The sequence below is a fragment of the Equus przewalskii genome, chromosome 2, assembly GCF_037783145.1.
Source record: "Equus przewalskii isolate Varuska chromosome 2, EquPr2, whole genome shotgun sequence".
Lineage (NCBI taxonomy): Eukaryota > Metazoa > Chordata > Mammalia > Perissodactyla > Equidae > Equus > Equus przewalskii.
In genome coordinates, this window is record NC_091832.1 from 99,142,078 (window position 1) to 99,162,161 (window position 20,084).

Here is a 20,084-nt window from a genome sequence, read left to right on the forward strand (position 1 = left end):
CAGCTCTTCCTGGGTCTCAAGCCTGCTGGTGTTTGGACTAGAACTACATCATTGGCTCTTCCTGCTCTCACACCTCTATACTTAGACTGGAACTACACATCAGTTCTCCTAGATATATGTATCTAATATATATAAAATATTGCTTCCATCTCTCTGGAGAACCCTGACCAATATAAAAACTATTAGGAGATTATTTCAAGTATGTAACTTAGGTATGAAAAGGAATTCTGTATATCACTTTTTATTGACTCTCACATAGAAAACAGAAATTAGAACATTCTATTTAGTTTATCAATATTGTGCATGCATGCATGTGGTGTGTGTGTGTACGCGCAAGCGTGTGTAAAGCCTATTAAGAGATGGTAGCGGTGTGGAAATGGAGGCAGTTAATAAGAAGTGGGAAAATTTCAATTAAAACACGTACCCAAAGAAACTTAAGATACAAAAAGGGCAGTTGATCCTTCTTAAATAAATGCCGTGTTCATTACCTATTCAGATCAGCGTGTGGTAATTTTTATTTGTCAGTGAAAATCAATCAACTTCCACTTAAAAAAAAGGTAGACTATTTTGGGTCATCAGTATGATTCAAGTGGTATTCTATTTTAGAAAAGTCATTTCTTTTTAAAGATGTTTTTAATATTCATGATTTGAACATTTAATTATGGTTGATATTAAATAAAAAGAATGAGCACATTTTGACTTGCAAAGTTTGTAGTTCACTAAGAATTCATTAGGTCATACTTAGTAGTTTAGTTGTCAATCTTCAGTTTTTTGAAATTCAGGGAAAGTATGTTTAACTACAGATAAATCTAATTGTAAAACTTTTTTGAAGTTTTGTTTTTCAATAAGACAATACTAGAGACTACAGCTCTATTAAAATGAGTCCAATTTATGTTTAAGCACTGTTCTTATTCTTTATAGTAATTTAAATCAAACTTTCACACATAATTTCCACACAAAGCATAAGATACCAAACTCAGATTTTCTTAAAAAATATTTGAAGGTAAAAGGGGTTTCTTTTTTTTTTCTTTTTGAGGAAGATTAGCGCTGAGCTAACTGCTGCCAATCCTCCTCTTTTTGCTGAGGAAGACTGGCCCTGAGCTAACATCCATGCCCATCTTCCTCTACTTTATACATGGGACTCCTACCACAGCATGGCTTGCCAAGCAGTGCCATGTCTGAGCCAAGGATCTGAACTGGTGAACCCCAGGCCACCGAATTGGAATGTGTGCACTTAACCACTGCGCCACCTGGCTGGCCCTGGGTAAAAGGGATTTCAAAGTCAGAAAGACTCATTCAAATCATCCACTCCTACCTACGGTGGCCAGTATAACACAGAACGACTACTGTTCACCTTGAGAGTCTACTACATGCCAGATAATTTATCTATAGCATCTTCTTTTACCCTTACAACCATACAGAGATGAAGATAGAGCTGGTTTTACTTTACAGTTATAGGATCAGGCTCAAACTTACTGTAAGTCTTTGAAGAATTACCTAAATATTTTTAGTTTTAGTTTCCTTAGTAATGAATGGGGAAAACTATACCTCTCTCATTGTGTTATGAATTTTAAACAAGATAATGTAAGTAATACATCAAATCCAGTGCCATAACCTAACAGTTAGTAAATAATGTGGTTGCCCTTCATTTTTTATTTTATTTTATATATTTTTTTTTATTTTTGGGGGGAAGATTAGCCCTGAGCTAACAACCACTGCCTATCCTCCTCTTTTTGCTGAGGAAGACTGGCCCTGAGCTAACATCCTTCCCCATCTTCCTCTACTTTATATGTGGGAAGCCTGCCTACCAGTGCCATGTCTGAACCTGGGATCCAAATCGGTGAACCCTGGGCCACTGAAGCGGAACGTGCCCACTTCACTGCTGCGCCACCGGGCTGGCCACTGCTCTTTCATTTTAATCAAAATAAAACTATTTAGGTTCACTTCATACACAGAAATAAATCAGGACCACTAGGATAGGAGTTAGAGAATCCAGATGTGGCTGATCAGGGTTGTGTGTTTGCAGATTGGATTACCTGACTGAGTCAACTTGACATGAACCAATATTTCCTCTTCAAGAAAAAAACATATGAAGAAATAAGCTGTCCATTCAGGACTTTGTGTATCAGGCAGAGGAGGTTTGTTTCTTATAGCGTACCATCTGGAAGAAGTGGTTGACAAGAAACAGCATTGTGCCTTACACATTTATCAAATTAAAAATAAAGTTAAACTCTTGGATTCATATTAAGATAAAACAAAATTTTTAAGCTTCCTAAGGTTCAAATCAAAAGACTTTTCCTGCTCTAACATTCGGAGCAGCACTAAGTGACTCCCCTGGGCTCAGTGCTAATTTTAAAGCTATTACACACAAGGGCTGGATTTCAGGGGAGGGACGGCACTGAATTCATTCTTTTTCCTTTCCAGAGGGACACCCACGAGGCTTCAAGATTTAAGTCAGTCAGCTCAACAGACCATGACAAAACTTGAATCTTCCTGATAAATACAAAAAAACATTAAGAAGCTATTTGATGGGACTGTGTTGGGAATGGCTTTGAGCGAATCTTTGATTATCTAAGATGTCTAATTCCTAAACAAACAAACAAAGCATCTTATTTGTCTGGAAATTTTGAAATATTGTAATTTATAAAGATAGCTTAGGAATATGATGAAAGATATTTTCAGATTCATTGGCTGGATATCTGATTACTGATATTCTACATACTGATATGGGTTATTGTCTAATAACATGATAACAGGCAATTTTTGATGTCATTATTTTTCCACAAGATTGGATAATCAGTGTGTGACTTTTTGATATTAACATAATGTAATGACTTTTCTATCTATAATATCATATGATAATGCTTACATAATCACACATGATGCATTATGGAATGTAATACTCATCCTTTGCTTTAAATTATTATTAATATTAAGAAGTTACTGTAACTTGAGATGTAAATTAACATTGAAGGGATTCTCTACCCAAAGATAATTAGTGAGTTTTTTTATTACTTATGATAATTAATTTTGTATATCTTTCAAACTATAATTATTTCAGCTCAAATAAAATGGCAAAAAAAGTAGTTTTAATCTCATAATTAAGTAAAGAACTGAGTCTGTGTTTCAACTAATGCAAGCTATCAAGAATCATAATTATTTTGTAACCCCCTATCTTGCCTCTCTGGCGATTTCAGGCAACAGTGTCTTTCCACTGAATTTGTATTGGAGATTCTCACAATTGGATGACATAAGGAATATTCTAGGTAATGTGAATTATCTATCTTTTTCACTGCAGATTCTATTTGCTTCTGGAACATATAGACACACTGAATAGACTGATTATGGCAAATATGGCTGTGGAATGACCAAAAACAATAATAAGGGCCAGCCCCTGTGGCCCAGTGGTTAAGTTTGACGCACTCTGCTTCAGTGGCCTGGGTTTGGTTCCCAGGTATGGACCTACACCACTTGCCTGTCAGTGACCATGTTGTGGCAGCAACTCATGTACAAAATGAAGGTAGATTGGCAACAGATATTAACTCAGGGCAAATATTCCTCAGCAAAAACAAGCAAAACAATAATAAAAAAGACACTTGCATTCAGAAAACAAAACCAAAACAAAACTAATAAGGAAAGAAAGAAATATTTTCCTTTGAAAAATTACTGGGCATTTCCTCCTAGGTGGTCATTGCTTTTGTAAGGCCACCAGGGTGTTCCTAGCTCCATTATCTTTAATTTCCCATGGCAGTGACTCATTCGCGTTCCTTTGTTCAATCCTCTGAGATGAATGGCATGAATCAGAGAGATGCCTTGAAGTATGACTAGGAAAGCCTTTGCCTACTGAACACAGTTACAAATTCCTTGACGGACTGAACTCACGTCCTTAGTCTCCAGAATATCAAGCACCAAAGAACCTTGATAATTGGCCAAACATTGTGGTTGTTACTGCCATAGAGTCAATTCTGATTCCCAGTGACTATGCATTGCAGACCGGAATCCTGCTTGGCCTTTTTGCGCCATCCTCCCACCTTCCGGCTCTGTGTCAGACACTGCCCCACTGCTGTTCACAGGGTTTTCACGGCCAATTTTCTTGGAAGGGGGTGTCCAGGTCTTCTTGGCCAAATATTCTGATTCTACAAAGTTAATTAAGCTATTATTTCCTATAAGATCTTACAAGGACTCTTTACAGCTTCATATGCCCTCAAAGCCCTCTGAATTTAATAACAATTACAAGAATATTAAATGCACTAAAATTCGCCTTGAATTCAGACAAGTGATATGATTCACTCTAGGCTTTAAAATTTATTTTAAGACCAAAATACTTATTATGGTAGGGAATCTTACTCAGTGTGCCTTTGTTTCCTTTACTTTGAGATAAATTTAGAAGCTATTGTTTCCTGATAATTTTGGTAATATTATCTTTCATTTTCTTTTCTTTGTCCTTTAGCAGACATTTTTTATTATGCAGACCAGATTTGTCTTTAACACTTCAAAAAGATTCTAAATCTTTACTTATCCTTGAATTCTTTTCTTTTATAAGAGATAACATTTGATATGCTATATCCATATGCTATATCAAGATCCGCTATATCTTTTTTTTTTTAAAGGTTGGCACCTGAGCTAAGATCTGTTGCCAGTCTTCTTTTTTTTTTTCTTTTTCCTTCTTCGTCTCCCAAAAGCTCCCTTAGTACATAGTTGTATATTCTAGCTATGAGTGCCTCTGGTTGTGCTATGTGGGATGCTGCCTCAGCATGGCCTGATAAGTTGTGCTAGGTCACACCCAGGATCCAAACCAGTGAAACCCTGGGTCGTGGAAGTGGAGAGTGCGAACTTAACCACTTGGCCACGGGCTGGCCCAAGATCTGCTATATCTTACTTCTTAACTGAATCAATTATTGTTTCTGTCTCTTTTAAATCTTCAGTCAAATATTTAGTTCTAGTCCTGACGTTTTGTTTTCAACCTCTTTTTTTTTTAAAAGATTTTATTTTTTTCCCTTTTTCTCCCCAAAGCCCCCCGGTACATAGTTGCATATTCTTCGTTGTGGGTCCTTCTAGTTGTGGCGTGTGGGATGCCACCTCAGCTTGGTTTGATGAGCAGTGCAATGTCCGCGCCCAGGATTCGAACCAACGAAGCACTGGGCCGCCTGCAGCAGAGTGCGCAAACTTAACCACTTGGCCACGGGGCCAGCCCCTCAACCTCTATTTTTAAGCTATATTCACATTAGCGTCTTGATCCAACTATGAATTTCTGATAGGCAGTTTCTTCTGTCTCAAATGCAAACTTCCCACCTGCCTTATCTAGTCCTTGTCTAGTTCTTATTGTAAGATTCTAGTTCAATAAACTTCCTGTAAAATATCAAACTACAAGATTATTTTGCACCGACATGGTGAACTCATCCATCTTGAAAATCTTAGGTCTTCTCTATCCTTTGATCAAGGCCCCTGTCACCAGCCAAAAAAGGAGGTACTAATAATTTCTGACCTTATTCTTTTTTCATAGATAAGTGTTTTCTCTCTCCTGAGTGGTTAACAGACTAAAATTAAAGAAAGATCTTGGATGTCTTCTACTAATCTACTCTCCTAAATAAAATAGAAATCTTACTGTGACTTCAGAGAGGGTTTCTATACTTTCATTTGTTCCCATTTTTTTCTGATGCATGGACATTTCAAAACAATATCACCATCATCTATGAATTTAAAATTGTCTCAAGGTAAAAGCTGAATAAAAAAGGATGTTGATACTTTCCAGGAAACTATTTTGATTGAATCAAACCATAACTAGAACTAGTTTTTCAGGTTTATTTTTAATACATGACTTCAGCCTCTGGACTAATTGGAATATCTGTCTTGGATGATACAAATTCCTAGTTCAACCCTTTAAGACAAAGTGACCATAGGAAGGGCTGATGAAAAAGGAGCTGTTAGTCTAATTCTTCCTAGGGAAAAGCTATTTTTTCTTTTCCTTTGGATCTTCAACACTTGACATCATCTGCAAATATATTTAAAGATACAACTCAAAGCTTTCCCATTCCTCATGCCTGCTCCACAAGCCTTTCTATATTCTGCTTTGTTCTAGATACTATGCTAGGTTGAGAAATTAATCAAAGACCCAAACTAAATCAACTCAAAACCTTTAATATATTTGCTAATCACACTTTCTTTAGACCATCAAAGATAATAAAGTAATTGAGCTTGTAATAGAACTTACTTATTTCTAAGAGAATGGAAAGTTTCAGAATCAGTAGACCAAATCCTTCATTTTCCAAACAATGAAATCGAGACACAGAAGGCTAACTTAGCTCAGGCTATCATTTTAAATTTGGCAAAGTCAATACTACAGACCATTTTCTTTTGCTTATAGATCTTGATACTTTCACTTAAATTACTGGCCTTCTGCAACATGAAATACTTACTGGGAAACAAAAGACTTTGTATCTTACTTTTTACTCAGAAACTGGCAGCTGATTACTTGATTTTTTCCTGAAATAGAAAATTGTTCTACAGTTTTATAATGCTATTAAAGTTAATAATTATAATGTCTTAAAAGCAAAATTGACTATTTGCCAATTCAAGTTCTGATTATGTTAATTTAAATTATGAATTCATTTTTGAGTGTTATCATGTATTTTTAAGACCTTCTGATAGTTATAGTGTAAGGATTTGGAAAAAAGATAAGTGCACTTAAAATAGTAATGTATTTCACATTTTTAATGTAATCCTTTAACCCAATATGTTTATTTTTAATTCCTTCATAATTCTTTAAAAAATGTCTATAATGTGTTAGTAATAAATTACTTTATTTTAATTCTTTATAAATTTATATGGTTTAAAGTTGGATTTTCCCATATTTCAGAAGCATTTCTTTCATAATTCCTTTGAAGTTCCTAACATAAGGACACCTTGTACAAGTAATTAAGAGTGGAAAGTACCTAAATTTATTTACATTCTAAGAAAATTAAATTAAATTCACTGTACATCTAACTTATATGTGACCTTTGGAAAAATTCGCAATGCAGCAAAATGATCAAGAAAAAGGGCTGTCCTTCAACAGGATGTGCTTCTCAAGGATGCGTCATACTTTTAACATACGAATAATTTACTTAGAGATTGGTATTCTCTCTTTCTCTATAAGTTTGAATCCTCTAGTTAGAATTATACAGAGCCTTGGCCTCTCCCGCTACCAGTTAAGAAAAATTCAGTTTTTGCCTGATACACATCTGATGCTGTATTTGGTAGATCTAATAAGTTGAAGAGTTTGGAAGTTACCAGGCAAGCTCAGTGAGAGACCCAGAGACAGACAGGAAGACACAGAGAGACAGAGACAGAGAGGGAGGAGATGGATATAGGAGAAGAAAAAGATTTACAGAAAAGGAAAAACACAGTTTCAATAATAGAAAAATGGGAATATGGGAAGAGAGAAAAGGTCAAGTTCACATTGAACTGATGGTAGCATGTGAGATAGCTAATAGTGACTAACGTTTATGGAGTGTTATTTGTCTTGGTTCAAAGTACTTTTCATGCTACAAGTCATTTAATTTTCAGAACAATCCTAAAATACAAGTATATTTATTTCTACTTTTCACATAACAAATTGGACGCGCAAAGAAGTTACACAAAGTGCCCAAGGTCTCAACTACTTTCTTTGGTGGAAGAGAGAATTCTTAGTGGAGAAATTAGGACTTAAACCCAGACATCTTTTTTTATTTTTATTGAGATGAAATTGATATATCACATTATTTTAGTTACAAGTGTACAACATAATAATTAGATATTTGAATATATCTCAAAATGATCAGCACAGTAAGTAAATACAGACATCTGACTCCACCAATTTACATTTTTAACCAAATCACTGTAAAAGAGAAGATTTTAGCAAAAATTGTTTGGTATTAGAAGTACAATTCCCCTGCCACTGTGAGAAACTATTGACAAAGTTAATTGTTAATTTAAAAGGACTTTTCAATAGGTTAGGGTTTGTTTTAATGTGATAACATGTCAATACTGTTCATCTTTATAAGATGACATGTACACATAAACATATACACATATTAGTAATTAGTAATGGTAATCTGCCTTTATAAGGATTATATATACACATATTAGTTTATGCAATTTATTTACTCAATAATGACAATACACACCTTATCTATGATTTTTCAGTTGCACTTGTCATTCTGACAAGAAAATTTTTATAAAAGGGAAATGTATATTTACTATAGTACTAATGTAGAACTTATTTATTATAGCAACCAATCTATATCACACACACACAGAAATAATAGACTGACCCAACTGGGATTGATGAATCTTAAAAGATTGCATGAGAATGGTTTTAATGCTTTCTTTGCTAAAGTTTAAATTTTATTTATCACATCTACTATATCTATTTTGTTGTGTAATTTGTTGGGGACTAATTTGTTATCTCTAGTCCTGTAATTGCAAAAGCAGCATTTTATAAAAGGGCACAATTAATGAGGCAATTGAACACATTATAACACAATGCCTTTTGTTTTTGATTGCAGCAAAAATAAATTATACATCACTATTCATAAGAGTAAACAGAGTAAAAATTATAAGACATTTTAGTAGGATTAATTGTAATTGATTTGATTAATTTCACTGACACACCAAATACACTAAAGAAACTACAAACACTTGGAGTCGTTAAAATAAGAGGAAAAGATGCTTTCATATATGCCGATATATATGTGTGTTATATATGAGTATATATAGGAATATATACGTATTTATGTGTATAAATATTTCATCACTCTGTGTTATTAATTCAGACAATTTAACAATACTCGAAGGATGTTTTCACAATTTTCAATATTGAATTGAAGATTGATTTATGAAGAAGTTTAGTTTTCCCGTCATAGTAGGTATTAGAAAGGAAAAAAGAGAACCTAGTCTTTGGGGTTTCTTTTTTTGTTAGAATGCTCTGTGCCTATTTTGCTTTATTGCTTTTCCTTTCATTTTTTGTTAACCTCCTTCACTTGATAATGAAAATTTTATTTTTATCAGATAGTCATATAAGCCTATGAAGGCTTGTTCTTGACTACTTCTTTCTCACAAAGATTGTAGTGTATTAATTTTATATTTGTTTTGTTTTATTTTTCAGCTTGAGATAAACTTATCCATGCTCAGTCAGTGGAGACCTCATCAGGTGTGCAGGCCGTCTCCCTGTAGGGCCGGAGGCTGTCACATGGGGCTCCCGGCATCACGACGGCGTTTTCCTTTCTCTGCTTGCTTAGCTTTATAGCAAGGAGAGAAGAGCTTTACCAGCCTGTAATACAGTGTAGGAAATGTAAACTTGGATAGATTCAGAGTTTCCCAAAGAGTGAATTGAACTTCCCTGTTATTTCAGTAAGTCAATTGACTAAGCTTATAACGGGAAAATAGTGTGTCTGTAAAGAAAGAAGTCTCTGTTTCCTGTCATTCACACCAATATCTCATCTATATAAAAGCAAAATGACTGGGTGAGTTGGCATATTCATCAAATAATTAGTTCATATCAATTAAAAATACAAAAATGAAGTACTTAAACCAAATATTTCATATTGCTTGGGTGAAGAAATAAGAGGAGAGGCTATTTTACTATTTAATTATTGGACTTTCTTTCCCTAAATTAAAGAAATTCTAAACTCTCAAACTCAGTTCACACACTTACGTCTATACACATACACACACACAAACCCTCACCCACATGCGCATGTCAAATATATGTCCCCTGGGTATCATTAATAATGAGTAATTACTCACTTGTCTCACTGAACCTAGACTTCCTCTAAAGATGTCCCCGCAGCTTAGTAGGAACACGCTGCTACTTTATCAGTCTACGTTTGAAGACATCCAACCACCAAAATGTTGCTTCATTTTATATCTACACGTTAGGTTTATTTCTTAGAGATACAGACAATACAGGAAATTTAACAATAAATAACATCTTGTCATGGTCCTGAATTCTCTTTATTTGCTAGCATTGCTAAATGAATGCTCCAGTTATATTACACTATTATGAGAATGACCCAAAGAATACCTCGTGGTCTTACTTCAACTTTTCCTCACTTATTCAACTGATAATTTTGTTTTTGATTCTTTACACACATTTTAAAGGTGTTTTTATCTGTTCTCTATGGTACAATCTATCATTACATAGATAAAAATATCTGAATAAAATATAGTCTATGAACCATAGATCAATCCTCCTATTCTGTTTTGAAAAAAAGAAAATCTTTGACCAAGCTAATAACAAAAGAGTAATCCATTAGTGGACCGGAGATATCAATGGAGTTTTGGAAAACTGAAAGTAAGTAAAATTCTATTGACTATTAAAGAAAACAGATAAACGGACATCTCAAGAACACTGCCAGGAAGATTGGTGCTAATCGTCTAAGTTGAGTCCCTGGGAGAAACAACCTGGAAGGATGCAGGGAGAATTGAAATAAGCTGTAACAATGCAATCAAACCTTTGGGACATCAAGTAAACAGCTGCCGAATGGACAAGTTTAGCAATTGCCTAAAACGTATTTCAATAGCAACTGGGAGAAACAGGGGTAAATAGAAAATAAGAAAGGAAAAAAGGAAATAAACCATTTTTTCGCCCAAATGAAGGCCAAATCTTCAGATTGAAAGGCTTTCTACAGAGTAGTATCCACAATAAATGAAAACCAGCCAACACCTTGATCCACCCTGGTGAATGTTTAGAAGTCAATTGATTAAAAAAGAAGAAAGATTACCTAATAAGAAATGAAATAAGATTGGTATTACACTTTGCACTGGCACGCCTCAAAAGGATGATAAAATTATGTCTTACAGTTCTGAGGAAAGAAGATTCTGAAATAGGAATTCCACAGCTATCCAAACTTGTAATCTAATATGAACTCAAAATAAATAATAAGAGAAAAAAGCTATTCAACAAATATTTTTCTATATATTTGAAAAGCAAGAAAATGAATAAAGGTTGATTTCCTTAGAATGTTCTCAATAAAATGAAAATGGGATACAATATATCAAAGATAAGAGATTCAATAGTGTAAACATCCTAGAACTATAATCGAAGAATCTCCAATTTGTAAGTTGTGGTACAATTTTTTTTTTAATCGGAAGTAATTAGAATAAGAAGACAGAGAATTTTATAAGAAATGTATTAAAATAAATTATAATTCATTTCACCAAGCACAGAATTAAGAAATTAAGCTATATTAATGATGAGATTCTATGCTATTTTTTGTCAATATGAGAAAACAAAGATGATTAGACATTGCCAGAAAATAAAGAACATTTCAATGTAGTCTTGGTCTACTTATTAAATGGTCTGAAGAATAGCTTTATGGTAATCAATTTATAAAATATAAAGAGACTTCACTTGCCCAAGATGCTTGAAACATACTTTCGAGTAGAGCAGATTTGGTGACATATTACATTTTCTTTGCTTAGGAGTTCAATCATAACAATATTGAACACTCATAGTTCAATACTGTTTATAAATTTTCAGCACTTGGAGTGATCAATATTACCATAACATTGAAAAGAAGTATTGTACAGAAACAAAATATAATAAAACTTGGTGAAATTAAAAAATTAGCATAACTGACAGAAATCCGTGGATGTGTTCGTTAACAGATTAAGAATGAGAAATTTAAATATACCACCAAAAGTTAACTCATGTAACTGGAATAAACAAAAATATTAATGCAACTAACCATCCTGATAAGTCCAAACTAGGCTATCCACTCCTAGCCTTCATAACACCATATTAGAAGGAATCCCACAGAAATTTTCTATCTGACTAAGACAAGTTTTCCCATTTCTTCAGTATCACCAGCTGCTATTGATTGAATGTTTGCGAATTTCCAAAATTCAAGTGTTGAAACCTAATCCCCAAGGTGATGGTATTTGGAGGTGGGGCCTTTGGGAGCTGAATTAGGTCATGATGGCAGGACCTCCAGAGAGATCCCTTCTCCCTCCACCATGTGAGGTTACAGTTAAAAGATGATAGCCTATGAAACAGGAAGCAGACCCTTACCAGACAAGGAATCTGCCAACACCTTGATCTTGGACTTCCCATCCACTAGAACGGAGAGAAATACATTTCTGTTGTTTATAATCCACTTTTGCTATAGCGTTCTCTTATAGAAACCCAAATGGACTAAGATACCATCTCAAACTAGATGAGAGGATCCATAGATTTCCTAGTTTTCTGACAAAACTGATTCTTCCAACAATGTTCAGCTCATCAGTACAAAGAAAGAGATCAGTCATTAAATTAAAACTGCAATTTAAACTATTTCCTTTTCCTAAAGAGACCATAAGAACTAATCCCATAATGATTCACATGATGACCTCAGTCAACACATAGAGTCTAAGACAATCAAGTAATCTCTTATTATCCAGATAAATGATTCTGTACACTTCTCAGGAACCAGCTATGGTCATCTTGTGGTTAAGATTCGGTGCACTCAATGCAAGGCCTGGGTTTGATTCCAGGCCAGGGAACCACACCACTTGACCGATGGGTTGTCCTACAGTGGGGGCTGTGCGTTTCTATGATGCTGAAAGCTATACCACCAGTATTTCAGATACCAGCAGTGTCACCCATGGTGTACAGGTTTTAGCAAAGCTTCCAGAATAAGACAGACTGGGAAGAAGGACTTGGCCACCCACTTCCAAAAAAAATTGGCCATGAAAACCCAGTAATGGAATATTGATTGATATTGCCCAGGCAGGTGAGAGGATGGCGCAAAAAGACTGAGCAGGATTCTTCTATGCTGTACAGAGTGACCAGGAGTCAGAATTGACTCTATGGCACTAGTCACAACAATACTCATTAGGATAAGCCTGTATTTTCCTAACCTAAATCTCCAACGTGATGATTTCATGCTTCTTCACTCTCATCCATAACATCATCGCAGATGCTCTTAGCTGATAACTTTGCTCCTTATTTCACTGCAGGAAGAGAAAACCTAGAAGAGGATTTCACAAAACTCACACCAGTTTATCTGAATCATATTAAAATACTAAAAAGCCTCAGATTCATCCTTGACTCAACCCTATCTCATAACTTAGATTCAATCTATGAGTAAATTCTGTCATCTCTAACTGCAAAAGACACCCTGATTTCAAAACTTCTTATAAGGACAGTATAATGTTGATCAAAAAAAGAGAAGGGACCTGCCCAGTGGTATAGTGATTAAGTTCACGCACTCTGCTTCTGAGGCTCAGGGTTAACAGATTTGGATCCCGGTGAGGATCTAGCACTGCTCATCAAGCCATGCTGTGGTGGCATCCCACATCAAATAGAGGAAGATTGGGACAGATGTTAGCTCAGAGCCAGTCTTCCTCACACACACACAAAAAGAAAACCTGACAAAGATATTTAAAAGGAAGGTAAATAACAGAACAATTTTTCTCATAAACATAGATACAAAAATCTTAAACTATAAGCAAATAAAATGTAGCAATATATAAGCAGCTTGAGAGATGATGAATAAGTTTATTTGAAGAGTACAAAGATAATTTAGCATTGTAAAATTGAGCAACATAATCCATCACATTAACAGAAAAAAAAAGAGAAAAAGAATGTGATAAAGTTGGTAAATGTAGGAAGTCTTTGGAAAAATTCATAACCTATTCATAATTAAAAAATTAGTAATTTTACCAAATCAGAAATAGACATGAAATTTCTTAATCTGACCAATCTGATCAAGAGTATTAAAATAGATTTCAGTAAACATTATGCTTATAGTAAGATGACAACCAACTTCTTTTTATTATTGTACTGTAAGTTATAGGCAATACAATTAAGACAAAAGCATTATCAACTACTTAGGGTAATGAATCTAACAAAATCTTTGGATTTTTGAACTACTTAAGACTCAATCTAACAAAAATGTTCAAGACTTGTACATTTAAAATTTCAGAGTATAGAGCCTGGCCCCGTGGCATAGTGGTTAAGTCCAGTGTGCTCAAGATCAGCGGGCTGGGTTTGCGGATTTGGATCCCAGGCAGAGTCCTACACCACTTGTCAAGCCATGCTGTTGTGGTGACCTACATACAAAATAGAAGAATATTGGCACAGATATTAGCTCAGGGCTAATCTTTCTCCAGCGAAAAAAGAAGATTGGCAGCAGATGTTAGCTCAGAGCAAATCTTCCTCACCAAAACACAAAAAAACCAAAGTATTGAAATAAATTTAAGTTATACACAGAAGGTTATAACTTTATCTACTGGAAGATAATATTGTATATACTGTAAATTGCATATTGTACAATATTGTATACATTGTGAAACTGTATATATAGCTTTCAATGTTAAACTATTCCAATTTTCCAATGTTACATTATCTTTGAGATATATATATCTCTCCAAACTGAATGCAATTTTAATTCAAATCCCAGTATACTTGTGTGTGTGTGTGTGTGTGTGTGACTTAACTTGACAAGCTTGTTCTTAAATATATGTGGACATTAAAAAGAGCCAAAAATAGACAAGGCACTCTTGAAATAAAATTTGCATAACTTACATAATCAGATATATATATACTTATTTTAAAGCTATATAATCAAGATGGTATGGTATTTTGGGAACGACAGACAAAGGGAGAAGCAAAACACAATACAGAAGTCAGGAACATACCTAAACATACATGGTCATGAGATTTATGGCAAAAAAATGCAGTCCAATGGATCAAGAATTGTGTTGGTTCTACCTCATTTGAGCAGCCATATAAGGAAAAAAAAGACCCCTACGTCACACCATATATAACAATCAGTTTCAGGCATATTTCAGATCTAAATGTAAAAAGTAAAAAAATAAAACCTGTAAATAAATTTTCCAGTATTTATTCTTGGTCTTGGAGTGAGAAAGATAGCTTGAGCAGGACATAAAAAGAACTAAATATAAAAGTTAGAAGTGATAAATTGGAAAATATTAAAATCAAAGAACTAATGAGAATCATAATACAGGATTAATAGAGTGAATGGCAAGCCAAAGAATGAGAGAAGATAGTTTCAATACATAAAATGAGCAAGGGCTCAAATTCAAAAATATAAAGAATGTCTACAAATTATTACAAGCAGCTCAGCCAACCCAATAGAAAAATCAGCAAAAGACTTTAACTGTCAGTTCATTAAAGGGGATATACAAATGGCTTACAAATTTGAAAAAGTGTGAAACTTTGTTAGTCATTAGGGACATACAAATTAAAGACAATATCACTACTGCCCACAAAGATGAATGACTAAGATAATGAAAGACAGACAATCCCAAGCATGGGTGAGGATTAGATACCCATGTACTGCAGGTAGGAATGAGTTTCTACAGATATTTTGGAAAGTGTTTGGCAATATTTACCAATGTTGAAATATGCATACTTTAGGATCCCGAAATTTACTCCTAGAAAATAAACAACAAAAATGTATACATGCGTTCACCCAAAAGCATTTACAACAATAATGACAGCAAAATTCTTCATAATAACCCCAAATAGGAAGCAATCCAAATGACCACTAGCAGTAAAACTAATCAATTAAATGTAGTGTTTTCACACAAAGGGATAATATAAAGGCACAGAAGTGAAATGAGCAAAAAACTTCGATTACAAGCAACAGCATGTATGACTCTCACAATGTTGAGCAAAAGAAGATAAAAACATATTATTCATTCCATACACATGAAGTTTAAAAAGAGACATTTATTCTGTATTTTTATGTCAGATATAGACTCACCTTCAGAGGATAGTGATTAGGAGGGAGAGAAAAGGATTTAAGAGATACAGACAACTTTCTGTTTTTTGATCTGGACCCTACTTCCACAAATATGTTCATTTTGTTAAAAGTCACTGGATGGCACATGTACGTCTTTTACACTTTTCTGTATTTATGTTATAGTTCAATTAAAAAAAAAACTAATAAATGACATACAACATTGGCAGCAAAAAAGGATCTCTAACCTAACCATTTCTGGGTATTTTTTTTAGAGTTTTTTGTTTTTGCTGAGAAAGCTTTGTCCTAAGCTGACATCTGTGCCAATCTTCCTCTATTTTGTATGTGGGTTGCTGCCACAGCATGACCACTGATGAGTGGTGTAGGTCCACACCTGGGAGCCAAACGTGGGTTGCCAAAGTGGAGCGTGCCAAATTCAACCCTGAGGCCACGGGGTCAGCCCCTAATTTTACTATTTCTTGCTACCTTCATTGCTCCATTCTATTCTCAGTCATTATCATCTTTTCTGTGGAAAATTGCAATAATTCTCACACACAGCACACACACACACCAGTCTCCATCTATTCTCAAGAAAGTTGCCAGAATGAACCTTTTACAATAGAAGTTTAACACTTCTACTTAAAATCTTCCAGTGGCTTCCGATCTCAGTCAAATTAAAATCCGCAATCCTTGCCACAGTTTACAAAGCCGAGAATAATCTGGCGTCTGCCTGACTGTCTCAACTCGTCCCTGCCATTCTCCTCATTGATGACACTGTCCCGGCCACATTGGCTTCCTTGCTTTCCCCCTAAATATAGCAAATAAGCTTCCCGCTGAGTGCTCTGCCCTGTTTAGAATGCTCAGCCACAGACAGCTGCAAGATGCCCTTCCTCACTTCCTTCTATACTTAAATTTCCCCTGCAAGTGGAGGTCTTCACTTACCTCCCCACTAAAAGTATAGCACACTGCCAGTGCCTTCTATGCCTGTACTCTGCTTTGTTTTTATAGCACTCATTACTCTTTCATATATTATATATTATTTTGTTAATTTCTTTTCTCACCTTGTAGAAGTTTCCATTAGAGCAGAGAATTTGTTTTGTTCATAATTGATTCCTCAGACTTTGGAATCGTACCTGGCACATTTGTTGAATGAATGAATAAATTACCTAACAATTGGGAGGCAGGAAATGGAGAGAGATAATATGGAGAAATAGCTTAAATAAATTGAATTCTTCATCTCTCATAGCAGGGAGTAAAATATTTTAAAATCAATAAAATAAAAAAGGAAAAGAATAGATTTATGGACAAAAAACTAAAAAGCAGAACAAAAAAGCAGAACAAGTAAAAAGTGGGTGTCTCTAGAGACAAGAATTTGATTAATTTAAGAGAAGAGGCTGATGGTGGTGGAGAGATGTTTTAATGTTTAATGTTTTAGCATTTTGTAGAGTTTGAGTTTTTAGATCACATATATCATATGTATAATATGAGTTTTACGTCATAAATTATAAAATAATATATTTAAATGAAAACTACTGGAAGACAATTCTTTTGTGTTCTCAATTATCCTGCTCTATTTCTTTTAGTACGTTTATCTGATCATGCTTTGAAATGATATCAACAGCCCAGTACCTCCAGGACTGATCAATGTTAAGTGGCACCTTTTGTTTCTACACTACTGGTATATTCTTTAAAGGGGCCAGCAACCGTGAACATAACCAGAACTCTGATTTAATCAGTCAGGTGTTTTAATAGCTATTTTTGAAGTTCACAATGTATATAAAATCTGTCTTAAAATTTGTCGTTAATAACGTGAAAAAAAGTAAATCAATCCCTTTGTGCTTCCATTTACAACAAATACAGAACTCTTTTTTAATGCTAGTACAATGTAATATTCTACTTTAATAGTCATGTTGGAAATAGTCTAATCATAAAAGAGGTTATAATCATGATAATTTTGATAAAATAGTCTCTTTCGATTCAAATAAATAGATTAAGAAAGAAAACATTTATTAAATCTTGAAAGGCAAATAGATTGAAGGGTAAAAGGATTTTAGTCAACAATAATTTCGAGATTGGAAAGATTAATTAATCTAATTTTATAGTTTAGAGAACCTACAAGAAAGAAAAAATATCTAATATTATTATAGCCATATGTGCCATTACTTGGTGAGTATTTTGGGGCTCTATCTTTTTCCATCCTTTTATTTATTGTCTTCTGTATCTTCTATATCTATGTGTAGAATGACCTTTTATAAGGAGCATGTTTTTGACTATATTTTTTATCCAATCTTTGTGTTTTATATTTGGCATAGAATCCAAGTTTATTCAAAGTAATTACTGATATATTTGGTTTTAAGCCCACAATATTTCTATTGCTTTCTCTTTGTCCAGACATATTCCTTTATCTCTTCTTCCATGGTTTTTTATAATTGAATTTTATTAATTACTTCATTTTTACTTTTAGTGCAATAACAAGACATTCTTTAACTGATTACTCTAAATATGAGAGCATGCATTATTGACTCATCAATGTCTACTCTAAATTATTACTTTTATCATTTCTGGGACAATGCAAGAAATTAGAATACTTTAACTTCACTCTTTCCCATGCAAATCCTAATTGCATATTATTTTTTAATATGTATCTTTAGCCTCATGTAACAGTTTAATAGTTTTTGTCAGCACTCATTCAGATTTATCCACATACTTATTTTTTTCTTGTTATTGATATTTTTTGTCTCTGGCTTCCATCTGCTTTTATTTGTCCTTTGTTCTTAAGAATACTTTATGCCTTTCCTTAGTGGGTCAGCTAACACATAATTCCCTTTTTATTTTTAACCACAAACATTTTTATTTGTCTTCATTCTTAAATTTTCTTTTGCTAGTTATAGAAATCTTGTCAACTTTTAATTCAACTTATTGAAGATATTATTGCATTTTATTTGCTTCCATAGTTTTTGTTGTTGCTGTTGCTGTTGCTGTTACTTTTGAGAAAGAAGCTGTCTAACTTTTTTCCACAGATAGTAACATGTCCCTTTTTTCTGACTCTTTTATTGGTGCTCTCCTTTCCTTTATGTGTCAGCAGTTTTGCTATGTGTCTAGGTGTGAATTTTTCTTATTGTTCCTCCTTGGGAAGATTCGATCTGCAAATTTTTGTGTTTCATAATTTCTGAAAAATACTCTAAGATTATGCTTATGATATTGTGTCTGTCTCAGTCTTTCATACACTTTTCTGAGAATTGATTTTCCATTCTGTTAGAACTTCTCTATATATTCTCTATACTTCGTCTGCATTTTCCATCATGTTGTTTTTCTATAGTTCATTTTGAATTTTTTCTTCTGATTAATCCTCTAGTTCACTCATTCTCTCTTTAGCTATGATTAATATGCTCTTCCCATAGAGTGAATGTTTGTGTTCCCCCCAAATTCATGTGTTGAAATCCTAACCTTCAATGTGAGGGTATTAGGAGGTAAGGCTTTTGGGAGATGATAAGACATGAAGGTGGACTCATTATGGGTGGGATTAGCGCCTTTATAAAAGAGGGCCAGAGAGCTGTCTCACCCCTTCTCTCAAGCGAGGACACGGTGAAAAGACAGCTGTCTCTGAACCAGGAAGTAGGCCCTTATGAGATACCAAGCCTGGCAGCACCTTCATCTTGGCCTTCCCAGCCTCTACAAATGTGAGAAATAAATGTTTGTTGTTTCAGCCTCTCAGTCTGTGGTAGTTTCTTATAGCAGCCCGAATGGACTAAGATAGCTATTAAACCTATCCGTCCAGTTACTAATATTAAATGTAGGGTGCTCCAGTTATAAAACTTCAATAATTTTGGGCATTAAAACTCCCACGAAATTTCAATTGTGTCTTTTTAAGAACATATTTGTCCTAACCATTTTAAAGACTGCGTATTATAATGCCATTATCCAGATCCTCTTCAAATCTGTTTTTATTTTCTCTTATTTTTTCTATCATGTTGACTTGTGACCTGGTATGTCTGATTATTTTACACCAAGGGACATAAATTATATGTAAAATAATTTAGAAGAAATTTGAGATATTCGGTGAATTTATCTTTCTCCAGAGAGAAATTTTTGCATTTGTCAAAATTTCAGACACGTTAGCAATTTGGGATCAACTTTAACCAAACAGAGATATTTGAACCTACACTTGGCCTCATACTCCAATTCTTATGGATAACACCTCTGGAGATTTAAGACAGTTTCTATTCCTAGGAAAGCCCTGAATTCCACTTTCTATTCCCCTGCCTTACAAGGCTGATGGAAGATTTGCTCAGGTTTCCAGCTTCTTGGCTATCTCCTCAAGAAAAAAGTTGAACTAAGTACAGAGTTTCTGTTCTGAATTTCCTTCTCCTCTTGGAT